Source organism: Tamandua tetradactyla, chromosome 9 (assembly GCF_023851605.1).
Source record: "Tamandua tetradactyla isolate mTamTet1 chromosome 9, mTamTet1.pri, whole genome shotgun sequence".
In the NCBI taxonomy this organism is placed as follows: Eukaryota; Metazoa; Chordata; class Mammalia; order Pilosa; family Myrmecophagidae; genus Tamandua; species Tamandua tetradactyla.
Window position 1 is genome coordinate 57,861,867 of NC_135335.1, and position 21,729 is coordinate 57,883,595.

At 41.9% G+C, this 21,729-nt stretch overlaps 1 protein-coding gene across 4 annotated transcripts in view; it reads right to left on the reverse strand.

Annotated features, from left to right (window-relative positions):
- The window catches only part of SEMA5A (semaphorin 5A), a 574,926-nt gene that overhangs the window by 456,150 nt on the left and 97,047 nt on the right, over window positions 1-21,729 (reverse strand). The gene's annotated exons all lie outside the window — the stretch shown is intronic.

The window sequence follows — 21,729 nt, forward strand, 5'->3', positions numbered from 1 at the left end:
AAGAGGCAATCAATCATGTTTGTTTTTTTTTAATTTACCAAAATAGGAATGTAATCCAAATTGTTTCGTGTGCTTGCCCACATTTACAGACATGCACACCCCCCAAAGGCTTGGTATTTGCCACTTTATGTGCCTAGAAAGGGAAATCTACTCTATCCTATAACATCTAAGCAGGATTTCATAACAAGGAAATCAGGAGCCAAAGAGATCCTGGGACAATGGCCCCATAAAAGATTTTAAAGATGACAAACATCCTTTTTAATCCCCCTATATATTGCCGTTGCTATGACAGTTCACTGCTATCTGCAGCCTTGGCTTGAAGATTCTAGACTGCTGTGGTCCACTCCAAGCCCTAGACCTTTCTCTGCTCACCTCCTAGAAGCAACTCCAACCCAGGAGGACAGAACTAAAGGAAAGGCACATCTTCTCGAAGAACTGCCCCTTAGAAAATGAGGATGCACCTTGTATCTCAGTCCTCACAAAGAGTCTTATTATGGGGAAGTCTGTTAGTATACTTCAAACACAAAAGTCCTATTTGGGAAAGACAGCCTGAAAAATATAGAAAGCCTTCTCAAACACCACCCTATGCTTCTGACACAGATGGTATGAAATGAAAGTTCACTGAAACAACTGAAGGGGGAAGGGAGGAGATTTTGTGATTAACTGCCTTTGAAAGAGTTGCCTTGGACCTGGAAGGAAGTCAAATCCTACAACAACTCATGGTGTGGCTTCAAGAGTAAAGCTGGCCGGTAGCCTTTTGGTGGAAGTGGGGAGGTCAAGACACAGTATTAATAATTAAGCATCCTTTTCCTAGCAAGTTACTCTGTGTTTGTTTACTTTCTAAGGTTGCTCAGATGCAATCATTCGAAAAAGGAAGCATCCTTTATTCTGGGAATGAAGTAAACACAGTGGAATTGCTGCAAAAATAAAACAGTGAGAACCTAAAGCATAAAACAACACTGAAGCTAAAAATGGATACTTGTTTTTTGCCTAGGAAATTATAGGTTTGGCAGGTGCTGTGAGCCACCGAGTCCTCACTGCCAACGCAGCTTTCCTCTGCCCCAGAGCAGCTCATTCGCTTCCAAGGAAGCGAAGAGGTAGGAAATGGCAAGACATATCTAATATTCAGGTAGGGGAGGCTGAGCCCACCTAAGTCGTTCCAAACTGACTGATGTAGTCATTAAACCCGGGCTTGAACTTGCTCCCTGTCTAACTCTGCTTGGAAAAGCAGTGCCCTCAACCCAGAAGCTGTTTTCACTCTGTATATTTTGGGGGCTTTGGGGAATGTTACCTGTGGTTGCCACTGGTTGCTGAGCCATACGCTGGAGGTAAAAATCTATACAAGTGTTTTAAAGTTTCAGGTTTTCTCCACCTCGGCACTATTGGTATTTGGGGCCAGAATTGTTCAGAGCACTGCCCTCTGCACTGTCAGAGGCTTAGCGGGGACCCCAGCCTCAGACTTCTCGATACCAGTGGCGTCTCCCCACCTTAAGTTAGGACAACCAAAAATATCTCCAGACACTGCCAAATGCCCGTGGGAGCAAAATGGCCCCTGCGTGAGAACCAATGTTGGGTCCACCTTTCACAGGCAGGCATCAAAAAGCACAGGGTTAATCCATAAGCTTCTCTAGAGCTATCTCTGAGATAAAGTGTTTATAAAAAGAGCAGGGGCTGGAACAGCTTCTGTCTCCGATAAACAGTATAAATACACACACACACACACACACACACATATAAAATTTCCATCTGCTTAGAAAATTTTGGAAAGAAACACGAGACACTGCCAACAGTGCTTGCCTCTGGGGAAGGTGCCACTATCTAGTTTTCTATTGTTAGAATTATTGGCCATAGCCATGTACTCCTTTTCAATTGTTTTTAAATTAATTTTCAATAACTTAATAATTTGTGAAATGTAGGTATCAGTACTTTTTAGTAGGTTTTTAGCTTCTTTTCTTTTTTTTTTTTTTTTTAAGTCAAATTAGAGTTAAAATGGGGCCAGTCAATTCATTTAAAACTCCAAAGCTTCAGCTGAGAGCTGGGCCCAACAGCTCAAATGAGTGTCTTTCATCCAGCACAGCCTCACTCAGCCCTGGCACCAGAGCCTGTGGACTATGGGTGCCTAGTTTGGGTGGAAACCCGCAGAAAATGTGGGCGAGCACGGCAAGCGCCACAGATGACTGCTTGCTAGGTGGTCATCTGAACCCTGAAGCAAAACCATCAGGCCTCTACTAAAACGGAGGCTAGTGGCAAGGCACAGATTTTGGTGTTGAATGGTCCAGGGTGGGGACAAAGGGGAGAGGGGGTTTGTCCAATCTGTGCGTGTTTCACTAATTACTAATGTGGAGAGTCCCAACTCCGGTCATCCAGGAGCGAGCCCTAAAGCCAAAAGTCAAGAGGTTATTTGGTTCTAGAGAACTCACTGTGCCAGTTTGAAACGATTATGTACCCCCAAAAAGCCATGTTTTCATCCTGATCTAATCTTGTAGGAGCAGCCATTTCTTTTAATCCTGATTCAACACTGTAGGGTGAAAACTTTTGATTGGATTATCTGCAGGGAGATGTGGTGTGGCCGATTGTGGGTGTGACCTTTTGATTAGATGGAGATGTGACTCTACTCATTCAAGATAGGTCTTGCTGACTTTACCTGAGTCCTTTAAATGGGGAAACATTTTGGAGAAACCTCAGATGCAGATGCTTGGGGAACAGTTGCTTCCCAGCTGACAGAGATACCGATGTTTGGAGATGTTTGGAGTGCCAATAGAGAGAGTAGATGCCTAGACACGGGCACAGCCCAGCAGATGCCACCATGAGATGTTAATAAGCAAGCCAGAACCTGGAGAGAGCCAAGGGAAGAGATGAAAGCCAGCCATGGAGAAGGAAAATGAGGACTCCCCATAGGAACAGAGGCTGAAAGCAATGGAGCCCAGGAGCAAGCGACCAGCAGATGCCACACACATGACTACCCAGCTGACAGAGGTGTTCTGGATGGCATCAACCTTTCCTGAGTGAAGGTAACCTCTTGGTGCCTTAATTTGGACATCTTTATGGCCTTAGAACTGTGAACTCACAACTAAATAATTTACCATTATAAAAGCTATTCCATTTCTGATAAATTGCAATGTGGCAGCATTAGCAAACCAATACACCCACCCATCAGAATCACAAGGAAACGTCAAAATACAGAGTCCCAGGCCCATCCCAGACTTCCTGAATCTGAATCTCTAGACATGCAGCCTTAGAGTCAAGGTTTTAAGACCCAGGTGATTTCTAGGAAACCTTTTGCTGATCTGTGAGCCAGCATTTGAGAACGCCATAATTTTCAAATCTCAGAACTGCATATAAAATATATTGACTTACCCAAAGGCTGAAAACTATGGCATGGCCCAGAAGAATCTCCATATATCAATACTGAAGCAGTTTGGGGAAATTTGCTCATCAAAAAAGAAATAATTTAAGCACCCATGATGTGCTAGGCTATTCTTAAAATAGTCCATTATAGTACATGGGGCTCACTGCCAGGTAGATATTTAATTACTTTACGTGGTTTTGGGTTCTTTGGCAATAGAACTAGTCCCCAGCTAGAGTGCCAAGGTGATATGTGAACACATTCTAGAAGCACAAAGGGGAGTGTGCAAGGCTCTGAAGTGGAGGGTGCATTCTACAGAGGGTGTAAAGAGTAGAGCATGGGTGGTAAAATCAAGGAGGGGCATGGTTTGTTCAGGAGTCAGTGAAAAGTTCAGTGTGGCTCATATAGAGATGACCCCAGCAGGGAATTTGGAAGACAGAACTGAAAATTAAATCAGTGCTAGCTAGTGAAGGGATCTGCAAATAAGGGGGCTGCTTCTTACTTTATCTCAAGGGCAAGTGGAAGGTTTGATTGGGCATATACAGATACCAGTGTGGGGAGCCTTGGGAAACTGGGATTAAACCAGTGCCAGGAAGAGGAGTCACAAGACCTGTGCAGTAATTCTGCCTCAAATTATCAATTTGGTTGAAGAAGGCCTCGATGTGTGTGTGAGAGAGGGGGGAGTGGTGGTAGTTTATGAATTTGAATTTGGTGTTATTAGACACGGGGGTTGAGGAAAGGGGAGACAAGAATGGATCTGAGGTGTTTCTAGCTCAGGAAACTAGGTAAATGTGTTTATAGACAAAGATAAGGAAATCCAATTACTGAAGAGTCATTATGTTACTATAAAGTTATTATTTTCTGTGTTTATCACAAATATTTCAGAACTAATGATCTAGGACGATTTCACCTGGGGAGTTGGCTGGTCTTTCTCATTCTCCTCTTCCCACTCAGTATGATATAATTGGCATGGATTCCCAGTGAGCATTTCTAAAGTACTCTTCAAGGCATTGCCAAGAGGGAAACTGCATTTTCCTATTGCTGTGTCTCATCTTTACCACCAGAGTGGGCAGATATGAAAGAGAAGGATAATGAGGGCTGGCAATGAAAGTGCAGAGACAAGTTCCATTATTCTCAGTGAGTACCAAAAGACAACAAGAAAAGACATTCATAGAAATGATTGTCCAAAGCAATTTTTTTCCCCAGATATGACACTTTGGCCCTCTTCATCACATGAGCCCTTTAAACAAAAGCACCTGGATGCCATGAACAGGCCGTGATTGCATGAACCACTTTGAGGACAGATGACTTATTCCTGGGTTATGACTCTGGGCGCTTTCTACTTCCATGGGTGGGAGCTTTAGGGCATTCCCTGCAGGACCCTGAGGTTCTGTTTGGCCATGCCACTTTGCAGAACTCCAAAGCCAGCCAAGTGGGCACACATGGAAAATGTTTCTTTGTTTCCCAGCACTGACTACAGAGTCCTACACATGGGTGGCTTTCCATCTTGACAGAAATTGGTGATTAAGCCCTAAGAACTCATAAACCAGAATCAAGCTGCGGCAGGTAGCAGCAGCTCCATGCCTAGAGGTGGGAGCCCAAGTGGGCAGAGAGGTCCCTGGCAGGCCTCAGCTCGTCCTAGCCCAGTCGGGGGGCTGGCAGGGGACGGGATCCCTGTGTAATATTACTAACTGCTACAAATAAAGGAGCACTGCAGATGAAAGTTTTATAGGTTTATTCATAATAACACCATTCAGCGCACTCAAACTTCAAAGCCCTTTTACTGAGAGAGTCTAACTAATCTTTACAACATCCCGGTGAGCTAGGTAAGCAAATAAGTATTATTATCCCCATTTTGTGGAAAGCAGAGGGTGGTAAGCAGCTTTGCTCAGGACTGCAGGAAGCTCAATATTTCTTCCATCTTGGGAAGGACCCAGCCCAGACTCAAAGCAGCAGGCTGCCCCTGGGGCTCCACTGACTCATGCTGTTACTTAAAATGCAGGGAGGGTCATCTAAAGAATCTTTCATTATTCTTGTGATTGAATATTATATTTTTTTAAAGCAGAATTTTTTTTGTGGTTGCTGTAGCTTTAATAACAGTAAATGACAGTAATTTGGCCAAATTAGAAATGTCTGACTTGAATTACTGAGCAAACTCCTCCCCTAATTGGAATGTAGGATTGCATGGGGGTTAAGTCTCCTCCACAGCTGGACCAGCTTCCCCAGAGCCTCTCTCTCCCTGACCTCGCCTCCTACATTCTACAGCTCTCCCTGGCATACTAAAAACTTCAGATATGGCCCTAAAGTTTCCCAAACCTTGCCTTATCCTCTTTTAAATAAGTTACCTTTTTTTTTTAAATATCTGCTCATTGTAAGAAGTTTTGGAAAACAGAAAAAGAGTAAAACATAAATAAGAGCAGCTATTCCTTAGTGGATAGGGGTAATATATTCTACCTGTGTATTTTTTATGCATGTCAATTCATTTGTTACAAAAAATTGGGGTTACTCTACCTATTTGTACCCAAATCCTTGAATATTATTCAAAGTATGCTTTCAATGACTACATAGCAGCCCATTGCATGGTGGTACCATTTATTTAACCAATCTTCAGCTACTAGAAATTTTGGTGATTTGCATATCATAGCATAATGATTAGCATTCTATCTCATAAATCTTTCTGAAGCTTTCTGATTATTTCCTTAGGACAAATTTGCAGGTGAACCTCTGAGCCAATAGGTTTACACATTTTTACAGCTTTACATAGATACTACCACACAGTTCTTCAGAAAAGTTGCATCCATTTCCACTTTCACCCTGCTTTAAAAGCTAATTTGCCTGAGCCCCCCGAAATTTCTATATTGGTGGGGCTCAGAAGTAGCTATGAGTTGTAAATCATGACCAGGGCATTTGGCGTGAAGCCATGTTCACAAGGAGCCACAGATCTTAGTTGGACAGATGCTTATGTGGGGTGCCTGGTGAGGGATGCCAGAGAATAAACTAACATTTCCCCATCCTACAAAAGCGCCACCATGCAGTCAACACTATTACCAACAGCCCATGTGGAAGGAAGGGATCCCCATTTGACATTTGAGAAAAATGAAGCTCAGGGACTCACCGACTGTCCCAAGGTCATTTTTCCCATGGAGTGAAGCCAGGATGCAACCCCCAGTCACCCACTGTCATTAAGGAACATAAACAGGAATCAAAAAGGGCAGAGGACACTGAGGGGGGAAGATTGAGTCCCTTTTGCCCATAGCTGTTTTCCCTCATCTTCTTCCAAATTACCAACGGCAGAAGAGTTTTCAATCTTCAGTGCAACGCAACCTTCGGCTTGTAGCATAGCCTTTACAGGTTTGTCTTGAAGGAGCATTTTGTAAGAACTTTGGGTGTCTGGAACACTTTTATTTAAACCCTGAGTCACGAATGGTTTGGAGGAAAAGCTTTGCATTAGACAAATGTGGAGTTTTGTCCTGGCTCTGCAGCTGTGATGCATGTGGCTTTGGGCATATCACTTCTTCTCCGGAGGTTAATGAAGATGAGCAGGGATTACAGGAAATGGGTGTGCACAGGGATTAGCCCAGGGTCTGTGACACAGTAAATAATCAATCAATGGCAGCTATTAGGACAGGCACATTAAGAGAATTCCTGTTATCTCAAACAAGGCAAAGACTTAGTATAAGTTTTTGACTCTGGAGGAAATGTCAAGGGATTCAGCTTCCAGACATATCTTCTTCATACATGATGTTAGGAGATCTACCTGGCTGCATTTTCCAGAGAAGTGCATTTAGAGAAGTTTCAGGAGAGACAATATGTGCCTCCAAAGAATTCCACAGCAGTGTCAAGCCAGGGCTGAGCACTTCAGCTCTGGGGAAGCAGATGCCACTCAGTTCCACAAGAAGCTCTGCCTGGTGCTATTGTGTAAGTCTCGTGTGTGAACTGCTTGCTTGCATTAAACAGACTAATTACAGATACTATAATTACAGGTACTGTCACCTGTCCACAGGTACCACTCCATCCAGTACCTGGGATTCCACATCCCACTTGTGTAAAGTCACCAGAGCCACATGAAATGTATGTGGAAGGGATGTGAGCCTCCTCTGTGTCAATGGGAGGTGTGCCACGTTCTCTTTCCCCTGCCCACCCAGATGCCCAGTGACATTCCAGATGGGAGCAGCTCTGTTGGCCTGCCACCTTCATGTGAGGGTAACCTAGGGCAGAGGCGCCACCAACGCCAATGGACATCTGCTATGGAAAGCCACTGAGCTCTTGTGGCATTCATTATGATAAACTGGCCAATTTAGTTTGATATAGACACTATTATGAATAGTAAATTTGTCGATAAAGCTCTGTAGAGCTGGAAGAATGAAATTCTGGTTTTGGTCAAAATAATAATAATAATAATAACAATAATAATAATAATAATGATTTTCTCAATTTGAGGAAGGGGCTAAGGAGAAACCAGCTTCCCAGAGCAAGAGAAGACCTTGTTCAGGAGCCTCCCTGGGACCTGACACCACTTCCTCCCCGGGGAAGAGTAAAGATGAGTTTTAGTTCGGGAACCCGGGGGCCTCAGACCCTGCATGCCTGCAGATTGCTAGGGTGGCCGACAAGAGTGGCACTCACACCTGGAGGATGTACCGTTGGTGGGGTCGACAAAGAAAAGGGCTGATTTTGCAGTTCCTGCAGGAAGGACCAGGTGGTTCTCCCAGCAGCTCTGCCCAAATGGGCACAGGGAGGGAAATCTGGAGTCCAGGAAAGCTGCCCAGAGGTAGAGTGTCCTTGCTGCCGTAGAGCATGCACCTTCCAGTAGATTCTACATCACCAACTGAGACAATGAGTGAGACAGTGGTGGGGTCTCTTCCCACCCACCTATGACCCACCAGAACAACTGGAAATGCTTCCGTTCCAAAGAATGTTAGACCAGGCTTGATTTAGGACTAGGCATAGCTTTGGGAAATTTTAAAAGAGTGTTTATTGCCAGAGTAGCGGTCTTGAGTTCCCTAAGAAAAATAAGCAAGAGGAGATTATTTTAAATATCCAAAACATGCACCATAACTAAGTTTGATACTAAGGGTAGTAAGTCCATGTGCATTACCTTGAGTAACTGTTGCTATTAACAGTTTTCTCAAACATTATGTCCATATGTATCCCCTTTAATGAGCTGCATTAAACACCTAGCAGAGTGATACAGTTACCAGCAAACACATTTGCTCAAAATGAAATGCTCTGTTGTGAGTTTTTATTTCCAATTTCCCTTGAAGGAAGAATGTAGAAGAGGATGAAAAGTTTATCAGCCTCCTAATCCTAGTAGAGTGACGGCACATTCCTCACCATATAAGGTCTACAGTGCAAATTATTAAGGATGAAGCTATAGGTTTTAATTTTTTAAAAAAACTCTCCATTTTTGTTTCTCTCTCAACATATATGCATTGCAGTCATGTTTTCTAAAGGCATCTGTCTTAAGGAAAATTGTTCCTCCACACTTTCTCTAAAAGCTTAGCAGTGCTGGCCTTGGCTTTGCCTTGGCTTTCCTTCTAACTGCCTCTTGACACTCTGAGCACAGGGAAGACATCATATACTGTCTTGGAAGAGTTTTTTTTGTTTTGATTTTTGTTCTTTTATGGCACCCACTGATAACATTACATGTCTCTAGAAATCAATTCTGTGCTGTGTGAATAAGGTAGGAGATGAAAAGTTCCTTCCCTTTGTTCAAAAAACAGAGGTAGTTCTATTGGGCCTCTATCGGATTTTTCCAAGCATTGTTAAATAGACATAAAAATGATCCTTAGTTGAGTCTGGGGCAATAGGACACAACAGCAGATTCCAAGGGGGATAAGAGTTGAGAGATGATAGGAATGAACAGCCAAAGAAAATCACATAAAAATCATTTTTATTTATTCCCAAATTTTTTAAATGTTTTCAAAGGTCTATTTTCTTCAGTGTAAGCTGCATATATCCACTATAGAAGTTTAGAAACTATTTACAGAGTTCAAAGAAAAAATAAAAAACATCTACAATCCCACTACCAAGAGATAATTACCACTGTCATTTTAGCATATTTTCCCTTGTCAATGCATGATTATTTTTAGAAATATACATAAATATTTAAACTATATAAATTTATATTGGACTATTATATATTGAATATTTTATATATAAAGGATATATTTTCATTCATATGAAATGAAATTCTTTAAAAACAGAATTTTTAATAACTCATAATATTAACATGATTTATATAGCATAACACTTCTTTGCTTTGTATTTTAAGTTGTTCGTCTTCAGTTTTCTGTCTCTTCCCATGATAAACAAGGATGGTAATTTAGCAGTGAAAAGTACTACCATATCACCTAGTCATGGGAGTGAATGAAAGGAATGATTTTAAAAAAAAACTTTAAAAATCTATTTGTAAATAATTTTACCAGTGAATTACACCAATTTGAGACAACATATTGGCAGGTCTTAAAAAGGAGGAGTCCTAACTGACAGAGTCCTAGTGAAGATCAGAAAAATAGCAAGGCACTATAACCTGGCTTCTGACACTCCAGGGACAGACACAAAGGGGTACAACTGCTGGGACCAAGCAGTCGGTCACAAGAAGAGAAGAGGAAGGTAGACATTCACCACCAAGATTCCATCCAAGTCAAGGGTTCAGTGTATAACTGGCAAGAGGAACAAAGATGGTGAGGGGAGGGAGTAAATGGGGGAGAGGAAACCAGAAAGGAGAGAGGGAAAGAGTGCCTGGGAAAAGGATCAATGGAAGAAGACAAAGAAGCAAGCTCAAGGAGACAGACTTGGGACGGGTGATATGGATGTCATAAGACGTGCTAGCAGCAAAGGTCCCTGGAAAAAACCCAGCTTGGCCAGCTGGCATTGAAGAGGCATGTGAGCAGCAGCTGACATGGGTACTGGGGACTCAGTATCCAAATACCAGTGAATCAATGTGCTCTCAGTGAATCAAGCTGGGGATGGAGGGTGGGTGTAAGATTAGCAGGGGTCCAGATCCCAGAAGCTAGAATAGCAAGATTTGGAAACTGAGGGATCAAAAGACAGCATGACCAGGTGAGAAGGCCATAATGGATGACAGTGGGTCTAATGGTGGCATGGTCCTTGGTGGGTTGATCCCTTGTTATACTCCCAGAAGAGCCATGTTCTTTTAATCCAATCTTGTGGCAAAAACCTACTTCTGGGTGGTACTATTAAGTTGTTTCCATGGGATGTGACCCCCCACTCATACAAAGCAGGTCTTAATCCAAAATGCCCCCAAGAGATGCTAAGCAAGAACAGACAGAAACTGAGAAAAGCCAGAACCCAGAGAGAGAAGACTTCCTGAGATGGTGAGAGGAGACCCACAAGACATAGAGAGCTCAGAGCTCAGAGTGGTGTCCCTGGAGAAACAAGCAAGGACACACAGATGCTCAGAGAAAAAATCACTGGAAACAGAGGCTGAAATCAACAGGGCCCAGGAGTACAGGTCCAGTAGATGATAGCCACGTGTCTTCCCAGCTGACAGGAATTCCAGATGCTGGCAGTCTTTCTTCGGAGCCCAATTGTTGTTGATGCCTTAATTCAGACATTTTCATGGCTTTAGAAGTGTAAATTCATAACCTAACAAATTCCCTTGTAAAAGCCAATCCACTTCTAGTATATTGCATTCTGGCAACTTTAGCAAACTGAAAAATGGTCCTTCAACAAATAAGCAATGAACACCCATGCCATATGATATGCTACTATTTATTATGGTGCAGGCAAGATGTACACCATGGACCTCTGCCTTCAAAAAATGCATATAGATGGTTATGGATATGAATATAATAGGTTTAGATATGCTAGATGTAAATAAATAAATGATGTAGGCATTCATGTACATATAAATATACAAAGGTGTTTCATTTTGCTAAAGCTGCCAGGATTGGCTTTTACAAAGGACATTTATTAATTTAAAAACTTATAGTTCTAAAGCCATGAAAATGCCCAAATTAAAACATCAACAAGGTGATATCTTCACTCAAGAAAGGCCAATCACGCCCAGGTTTCTCTGTCACATGGGAAGGCACATGCATGTCAACACTTGCTGTCCTTCTCCCCTGGCTTCTGGTTTAAAACCACTCTCTCTGCTCCTGTTTCCAGAGGCTTTCTCTTCTAAGTATCTGTGGGTCTTCATTTAGCTTCTCTGAGGCAGACTCTGGGTTTCATCTCTTATCATCTCCAAACCTCTGGGTCTGTCTTCATCTCTCTGCATTCTGTGTCGACTCTGAGGCCCTCTCTATGTTTTCTACCTTTGATTCTTTTCACACAAGTTTCCAGTAAAAAGATTAATACCTGTCTTGCATGGGCAGCGTCACATCTCCATGGAAACAACCTAATCAGAAGGTCCTACCCAAACAATAGATCTGCCCCCACAAGACTGGATTAGAATGGAAAGATCATGGCTTTTCTGGAGTACGTAACAGTTTCAAACTAGCACAATAGGCTTAGATGGATATAAATAGCTATAAACATGGCCATAAAGATGATCTAAATGTACATGGACATCAACATCGGCACAGACTATAGATAGACATTGATGGCATTGTCATCAAGATTAATAAAGAGAGAGAGATATTGATAAACACTGAAGAGCTTTCCTCAACACTAGAAAGCTGTAAAGATGCTGGAAAGTGTGATACAGGAGGTACAAATAAAAAGCAGTGGCAGCTAAGGGAAAGATGGACTCTCAGAGGTGAAGAGTTCAGTCTCTGAAGGTCAGGTCCTGACAATCAGATTCGACTGTGAGCAGAAATGACTTTACACTGAGTCAGAGCATCACAAGAAACGCCGCCTTTGTAAGCCATTGAGGTCAAGTTTGAACATGGTGCATGGTAAAGGCTGAACTGAAACATCTGCGGGTTACAGAAGCTCAGAGTCAGGCAGCCAACCACTCTAGACCCTGGGCTGTGACAGGTGTGAGCCCAACACGAGGACAGAGCCTTCCCACCTGGAAACAAGGGGTCTAGCTTCAAAAACAGAAGAGTAAATACGATAAAAGCCTGTCTGCGAAGTACAGTAATTTTTTTTTTTCATCTGAAAGAGCTTATGCAGGCTTTAAAGACTCAATCGCTCACTCTGCACTTAGGAGCAGGCACAAGGCACTGCAGAATTAATTTCTTCTACCGCAAAGTTAACTGAGTTTTGGCCATCACCTCAGCTCCATCTCCAACATCAGAGTAGAGACGGCAACTTCCATTCGGTACAGGGATGCCGCAGCAGTACTTTCCACCGTGCACACTGCCCAAGCCACCAGGCTCCTGCCTATCTGTTTTAGTTTCCTGGACTGCCGAAGTAAATTCCATGCAATGGGTCAGCTTATACCACAGGAATTTATCTGCTCACAGTTTTATGTATAGGTAAGAGTCCAAATCAAAGCAACAAGGAAATGCTTCCTTCCAGAGACTGGCATTCCAAGGCTGGCTGCCAATGATCCTTGGTCCTGACCCCTGACATACGGCAATACACATGGTGGCCTCTCCTGGCCTCGCTCTCTTCTTCCAGGTTCCCTTGACCCTCAGTTTCTTAGTTCCTATGGGTTTCTCTCTGTCTGTCTGCATTTTATTCTTCGCATAAAGGACTTCTCTAATAGGATTAAGACCTATCCTGATTGAGGTGGGCCAAATCTTAACTGAAGATCCTATATACCACGGGTTTGTACCCACAGGAATGGATTAAGATTAAGAACATACTTTTCTGGGGTACACAGTTCCAAACCACTATTTGCCATTCCTGCCCTCACCGTCTCTCATGTCACAAGGCTCGAGTCACACTGGCCCACTCTAGCCAACTCCCATAGGCCTTTGGCTTCTTAAATATAGCAAGCCTGTTCCTGTCTGAGGGACGTCACATATGCTATCTTCTGGACCAGAACACTCCTGATTCCCATGTGCCTGCTTCTTTCTCATTCTTCACATCTACTTTGAAATGCACCTCCTCATCGGACCTTCGCGGACAGCCCAACCAAAGTCTCCGTGGTGCCCATTTCCTCCATATCACTTGTTTCCATTTTAATTACATCTTCAAGTCTTGGTTTCCTTCTTTGTGGTCTATTTCCTCAACTAGACTCTAAAAAAGTAGGGGTCATGTCATCTGAATCATCGCTGTATTCATCAATATATTCTGAGTTCCCATCACATGGTATCAGTCTGTGCCTATAAAATGAGATACAGGTTCTCCAACCTGAACCACTCAGATCAGCCCACTCCAAATGTTCTAATGAAAAACACAGGTTTTAAAGTATTTGTTTTCCATTTCATAACTTTTTAAAAAATGTTTTTAGAAGTATGAAAATAACTCACCTGTGCAGTTATCAAATGTCTTTATTTTATTCTAGTTAATCCCAAGCAACAAAACAACTAAGGACCCAAAAATAAAATTTAGGTTTATCTGGCCAATAGGTATATTTACAAGTTTGGCTAGAAGCTACACTATGGAAGGATAATGTCTCCTTCCACTTTATATTATCAGTGCCAAGCAGAGTAACTAGCAATTAGTAGGTGCTCCATTAATGAACTTTCAATGAAAGTTTCTAGTTTTAAGCTCATATTTGATAGTTATCCTAAAAAATAGAGCATTATATATAAAGCAATATAAGAAAATCTTCTTTTCATGCCCCTAATCTAACTCATTTTACAGATATAGCCAATGAGACCAGTTGGCTCTATATTCTTTCAGTCATTTCCTAGGCATTTACAGCCAACCATGCATGCACAAAGGGTCTTAGACTGTACATTCTATTTTGAAGTTACTTTAGTCACTCAGTAAAGCAGAGACATGTCAACATGTGGTGGCTGTTCCCTTGGTGGAGCCACCGATACCCAGTGGTACTGCCAGCTGAACATCACAGAGGTTATGAGTATAACGGGCGCTCATAAAATACTTCTTAAATGAAAGAATGAATGAAGTGCCTACCCAGGACACTGGGCTCTGATCAATGCTAACTTTCTTCCCCCTTTAGAATCTGCTTATACTAGGGGTTTTCAACCATACCCAACTGACATTAGGGTCCTGATAAGTGCACCCCTGGCCTCTAGACCACACACCACTCTGGTCCCCCTGTCCACAATGGTAGCGACAGATAAAGCTGTCTCCAGGCATTGCCAAGTATCTCCTGGGGGACTAAGGGCAGGGGGGAATCACCCCCTGTTGAGAACCACTGCATCAGGCTACAGGAAAACAATCAATGTATTTTTTGTTTATCAAAAACAAAATAGGCCAAAGTGTTTAATTTTTACCACATTCCTACATCCAAAGCTGCATCAGATGTCAAGTCAATTATATAAGCTGTAAATTAGCAAAAGAAGTCACAGGGCTATAGGCAACTGATTGGAGAATATTAACCACCTGAGGCAAATCAATCATTAGCTCCTACTGATCTGGAGGGAGACAGAGCATGAATAATTCAATAAAGGGAGGCTGCAGGCAGTAAAAAAGCTTAGGGATATTTATTTAACCAATTAGATGCGTTTTGGGTGGCAACCCAGCTTTTGCAAGTATGAATAAGCCATGTGTATTCTTCAATTAATCAGGAAAATTGTACACTGCAAATCTGCTCTTATAGCCTTTCAGCCAGAAGATGTGCAGCCCAAGTGGTCCTCAAGACTGCAGAGGAGAGAGAAACGAGTTCGTGAGAGAACAAGCCACTTGTAACTTACACGCTGGCTGCGGAGCAGAGCGATGCACAGAGAGGTGAGTAAATTAGACGTGTGGGTCATGGCGGTTACTAGCCACTCCTTTCTAACTTTCTAATCTCAACCCGGAGCTGGAGGAAATGAATTACAGCAGGTAAAAATCAGATCCACTGACACCTGGGCATGCACAGATAATTACCATTTGCAATAACAATCCTAGCTTGACCTCTAGGAGTCTGGAAAATGTGGGTACAAACTGCGTGTCTGTCGTAGAAAATGCATGATCACCCCTGCTTACAAACTGCTCACAATTTAGAGTATGGGACCTGTGGATCCCTAAAGTGGGGTCTATTTTGTTGCTAGCCTAGCAACAAATGTGGAATGTCTTTGCCACCCTCTGGTTGTCAGTAAGAAGGTATCTCAGAGCCCCATTGACTATGATGGCCAAATAGGGGTAAAAAATCATCTCTAAGAATATCTCCTTAGTCTTATTCACTGGACCAAACCATTGGAAAGTCCATTGATGGCTGCCTAAACTGTTTCTTTTTTTTTTCTTGGTTACTTAAAACATGAGTTTTTCCATTCCTAGTCTATATTATGCTGCCTTTTCTCTTCCTCTCTCTCCTCCTTCCCAATCTCCGTGTCTCTCTTCCTACACTCCCCCTACCCCATTCTGTGTTGGTTACATCCATTTTTACAGAGGTCTGCCTTAATGACAACAAGAGGTATTCCAAGCTCTGAGGCTCCAGAGGAGGGCAGAGTCTTACAGAGACCAAGCCACTCATGAGAGTCCAATGAGGAGAGGTTCCTTATCGCTGACTTATCCTAGTGACCTAAATAAACAGCCTGGCCCTACTACAGGGAGGAAGATTTCTAATGCACATACACACCTATGTTGGTCTCTCTGGAGGACATGCAGTCCATCAATTCCCCCCAGTGAAGACACAAAACGGAAATCAAATCCCCAAATCATTTTTGTTTCACTGAAATTAAACCAATGGTTCGGTAAGCAATACATCAAGAATCTCAGTTCCCCACAAAATGCCCCTGACCCCCAAAATTATCGTTGTCAGTCCAGGCATACTTTTATTTTCTATTTTATGCCGTTTGGGTTGGGTTCACCAAGATCAGGCCTGCAGAGGGATGGGAGACAGGCAAGACATGCTGTGATTTGAGGCCGAATATGCCAGACCTTCCAACATTTGGGGAACTAATTTGTCATTTTGTTAAGAGTGAAACCTAGGAAATACACCTTGTTAATTCAATGACTTCGTGGGATCTTCCATCAGTTAAACGGGAGGCCCTCCAGAGCAAAGCAGCAGCTTAAGGAATGGAACGCGGGTTAGGGCAAGTTCATAATGATTGGTGAGATGGAGAAAAAGCAAGAGCACAGCACCAAGAGTGAATGTCCCTGAAGCTCAGCATTCTGATCGTCTATGAGGTGGGAGGGGAAAGAGCCATGTGTGGGTATCTGGGGGCAAGCGACATGGGTATCACTCACTGCAGGCAATGAGGAGCACCCAGTGATGTGCTGGTCAATGCTTAACATTGGCTCTATGCGGGGGAAGGGAGACTTGAAAGTTTGTCAATTTCCATGGTGTAAATGCTCCCAACATGGGTTATTTCAAGCTACTATAGGATATCTGAGCACAGAGATGGGAAGCAAGGGCACAGTTAACTCTCAGGAGGTAGGAGGAGCAGCTCCAGCATAGCTCACCACTGGCAAAGGGAAGGAGGGGCTAAAAAGGAACTAGGCAGACACACTACAAACACACTTCCTACAGCTGGGGATTTGCTCTGTAAGAGCTGTTATTCTTGATACAACTGGGCTTTCCTGTACATTTATTCTAGGAAACTGAATGGAGCTTCTTTCTTTTATCTCTCTCCATTTGGCTTTATGTAGTTCTTAGGAATTTAAAAATTCATGCAGAGCACATATTAACTTAAACCTCAAAGGACTATTCATTTTCTTCCCTATAGTAAACCTACTACATTAAATATCACATGGAATTATCACACTGCCAATTGAGTTCAGAATCACTTTAGTTATGAGAAGATTTCATTGTAATGGCATCTATTGACAAAGGATTTTAAGCTTCTCATTTTGGGACTTCTCAGTCTCTCATTATCTTGCTATTATTCCCTCCTTCCTCCTTTTCTGTCCCACAACTTTCTCTCACCCTCTCTCTCCCTCCCGCCCCCTCCCTCACTTTCTCCCACCCTCCTCCATATCTCTTTCTCAATGTGTCCCTCTATTTCTCTCTCTCCCTCTGCACCTTCTTCTTTCCTCTCCAGTCTTCCCTCCCTTTCACTGCTTCTCAATTTCTCAGGTCAGTGTTTCTCAGTCTATCCTCTTAAAATACTTGGCAACCCTGGCCCAGTTGTGTTTAAAGAGTGGCATACCAGCTCATAGAACTAACATGAAAGATAAACAAATCTCAGCACACCAAAGTGCTAAATGTGGTGGATGGAATTGTGCAGCCCAGTCTGGACATGTCCTTGGCCTTGGTCCACATTCTGGTGGGTGTGACCCCACTGTAAATAAGATCTCTTCAAGATGGGATGGCAGTTAAGGTGTGGCCCCACTGAAGCAGGTTTGACCTTAATCTGGATTACTGGAGGGCTTTATAAACAGGAGGAAATTTAGACAGACAGGAAGAAAAACCACAGGGAAGAGCCAGAAGATTGAAGTCAGAAGAACCCAGAGGAGAAAGGAGATGTTGCCATATGCAAGGGCATGAGACAGAAAAGCCAAGGAGTCCCAAAGAATATCTCCAGTCAGAAGATGGGGAAGCCTTCCAGCCTCTGTAACCATGAGCCAATAAATTCCTGCTGTAGGCCAACCCCTTGTCTGGCATTTGTTTTAGCAGCCAGGAAACTAAGAAACTGCTCCTAACAAAAGCCTGGACAGAGCTCCATCTGCATAACAAAAAGTGTGCATTACCCACACAAACTTAATACCATATGTCAAATACAAGTTTTGTGTAAGGAAAAGAACATATGGGTGCAACAGAGTAAATTACTAACTGCTTTCAATAAAGTACGCTGAAAATACTGCAATAAGAATTCTAAATTGGATTTCTCTTGTATTTCCTGGTCTCCCTTTGCTCTGTGCTAGCCAAACCCTTGAATTACTTTCCTGTTATCAAAAGGTACAGAAGAAAAAGTAAATCAGATCTGAAGATTGAAAAACTTAAGTTACAAAATGAGTACAGTTTTTAAAAATAAATAGTTAAAGCCTCAAGCGGGGAGGAGGGGGAACTGAAAGGATTAGACTAAAAAGAAAAGACCTTTTATAGATATAGCTAACATCAAGGTCAATTGCCTTTTCTTTAGCCTGCCACAGACAGTGCAGCCAGCCTGTTCGTAAACAGATAGGAAGGAATCTAAATCTAAACCGACAACTCCTAGGAGTTAATTCTTCATCACGGGATTATATTCTGCAAGGTAGGAGTCCCAGAAAGCACTAAATCAAAATTCTGTCACCTGAGAGCTACAAGAAAAGGAGAAAATAAATTGTTGCCTTCATTTTTGCCTTCATTAAAAAATATTTATTACCACAGATTTTAAGAGGAAGAAGGAGATTTCCAACCAGTAGCCTTAAAATACAGGCTATGTTTTTAAACAACTTTTTTCCCAAAGATGAAGACAAGCCATATAACCCATGATCCTCTGCTAAATGAAAATGAAAGCTGCGTTTACAGCTCTTTCAACCCTTTGACAGATATGCCAACAATAATTAGTGGCTAACATTATTTCATTGGCCTCCCACAGTCAGGAAAATAGGAAAAAAAAAAATGCCTTACATGATCTCTTTATTTTAACCCACTGGTTCCTTTGAGTGTGTCATCAGGAGACTGTAAGCAAACAGCTAGTTAGCTGTCACGTTCAAAATTCAGCATCTTTGAAGTTAACGATATTAAATAGAAACACTAGAGGAACTGTAATTAAAGAGCATGTTTGAATAATGCTACTGAGGAATCATCTCAGTAGAGTTTATGGTATCATACTTGAAATGATACTTGGCATATCTCCCTTTAGGAATTCATGTATTCGCGGTTAAATATTATTTGGATTTTTTTTATCTGGTTAATAATGACTTTAGCAGCAAGAGAAGTACCTGCTAGATGCCAGGTAAGTGTCCTGCAGGCACTACCATTTCTTTCGATCCAGTCCTCAGGGCAGATGTTATCTACTCAGTATGCAGGGTTGGGGCTCTGACAGGCCCTTGCTTTGGGATCTCTAAATTCAGGATCTTCTCTCCTCCACCCCACCCTCCATCTTCCACTTACTTCTAGAGTCAGTGCGGCTTCTCTTTACCAGGCATCCAATGGAAGGGCTGCCAGATTTAGCAAATAAAAAGACAGGATGTATAATTAAATTTTAATTTCAGATCAGCAACAAATGTTGTCTTAGGTCGAATTTAAATTTCAGATCAATAATGAATCTTTTTTTTTTGGTACAGTGTGTACAGAACAGATATTTATATTTTTAAAAAGCCATTCTTTATAAGATATTCAAATTTACTGGATACCCTGTATTCTACATGGCAGCCTGACCCAGGGGACCTCATTACGGCTCCTTTTAACCTCAGAGACATGACTCCCTCTGGGTAGGACCACGATGGCTACCTGAGCACATGTACCTATTCCCCTCCCACCCTGGAAATGACAGAAAAGAGAAACTGGATATAGAGGATAGAGAATGAGATAGATAGAGATAGAGATACAGTACAGATACAAATACATAAAGTCCTTAAAAAAATAACATCCTGGAAGCAACAGAAGACAAGGAGAAAAATGCCATGTGAACCAGAAATCTTGAAGAATCTCTGACAGTCAGAAAGGAATCAGTTCACCTTAATAGACGTGTTTATTGCCTTAGAACATCTCCAGGTCCAGAGGTAACAGACAGAATGAGCAAGAGAAACAAAAATCAGAGGGGTGGACTGGGGAACCCATTCAGAACCACTAAGCCACACTGCCTGACATCCCCACCTGAGCCAGGCAACAAGGACCATGCAGTCCAGGTGGAGCGAAGGGGCCTGAGTACTTGCGTAGAAGAGGCAGGGAGGGACCCCCAATACCTGCTGACACCCAGAAGACACCAGAACCCACCTTATACCCAGTGTCATCCCCCTCAATCAACAAACTGCCACTAGGGACAGCAAAATTGCAACCACAGAGAGGAGACTATGGACTTTCAAGTCCAAAGATGATCCAATGACCAAAATTCTTAGGAAAAGCAACATGGGGATAAAGAGCTACCAATAAAATTAAAGCTTGATGGAACAGAGTTAAAGTAGCAAATAGTAGACTTTAAAAACAGTATAATTAATGTCCTTAGAGAGGTAAGATATATTTTGTGAGAGAGAACAATCTCCCTACCATGGGAAAAAATTTAATTAGCTACCATGAGGAAAAATACAAGTTTAAGCAACAAAACATAGATTATTGGTAATTTTTTTTAAAAATCACATGGGTTAAATAGAGAATGAACAAGGTTGAATGTCAACTTAATTAACAGCAAGATGAAAGCAAGATACCCCTTCTGAATAAAGAACAAGAGATGAAAAGCTAAAATTAAATTGGTAGAAGAGATGTACAAATTATAGCATCTACCTAATAAAAGTTCCAGAGGCAAAGAATAAAAAGATAATATATGGAATTTCGCTCTCAAAGAAAAAATAGAAGAAATAGAACATGCAGGTCTATTCTCCTGCATGTTCTATTCTGACTACTATAAAATAAACGGAATGAATGAAAATCCTACATAAAGTGATAAAATATAACAAGGATAATGAGATAAAAAACAAAGAGCTATCTACAATAAAGTAAAAAAAAAAAAAAAAGAAAGAAAACATTATCCCACAGAACAAAATCCAATTGTTATCACACTTCTCATTGACCACAGTGAATGCTAAAATACAACAGAGTCATCTTTTCAAATTAACAAAGGAAAAATTACTTTGGTTTGGACCCAGAAGCCTTGATGCAGCCAAGTTAGTATTCATCTGGGACATTTTCAGATATGGAAGATTCACAGTTTATCAATTGTAGATCCTCTCTGAAAAACCTACTAGACAATGTACACAAGCAAAATGAAATGTTCACCCCAGAGGACAATGACAAAGAACACAAGATACAGTGGTGAGCAAATAAACCAATAACACTTTCATTTAAGCCTAAGCAACTGTTAAGTGGAGATAAAGCAATTACCAACTAAACTATAATCTTACATGATAATAAGCCAACATTTACTAATGTTCTACTTTGCAACAGGCATAGACTAAGGTTTATGCTGTGTGTTTGCTCATTTAGTCTTGTCAGTGACCCTAAAGGAAGTTACCATTATTATCATCACTTTATAGATGAGGAAACCAAAGCTCAGGGAAGTCACAGCCTTAGCCAAGCTCAGAGTTCGGAAGTGGTGGTCGGTCCCAAACAGGATATGTGCCAGGGGACTCTGTTTCCAGAGACTCCAATCAAACTCTGAGCTCAGCCTTCAACAAGGCAGAGAGAATGGAGATGAGAGAAAACAGTGACATATGGAAAGTTCCTGTTTGTCTAAAGGGAGAATTAGATAATAACCCCACGTGTGGAAGGAAAATAATAAGAGCAATGTATGTTAAAGAGTTAAACAAAACCTTTAACGGAGAAATAGGATATATTATTTCTGAGACACACAGAACACAACTTCATTTATTCCATTCCTCCTTTCTAC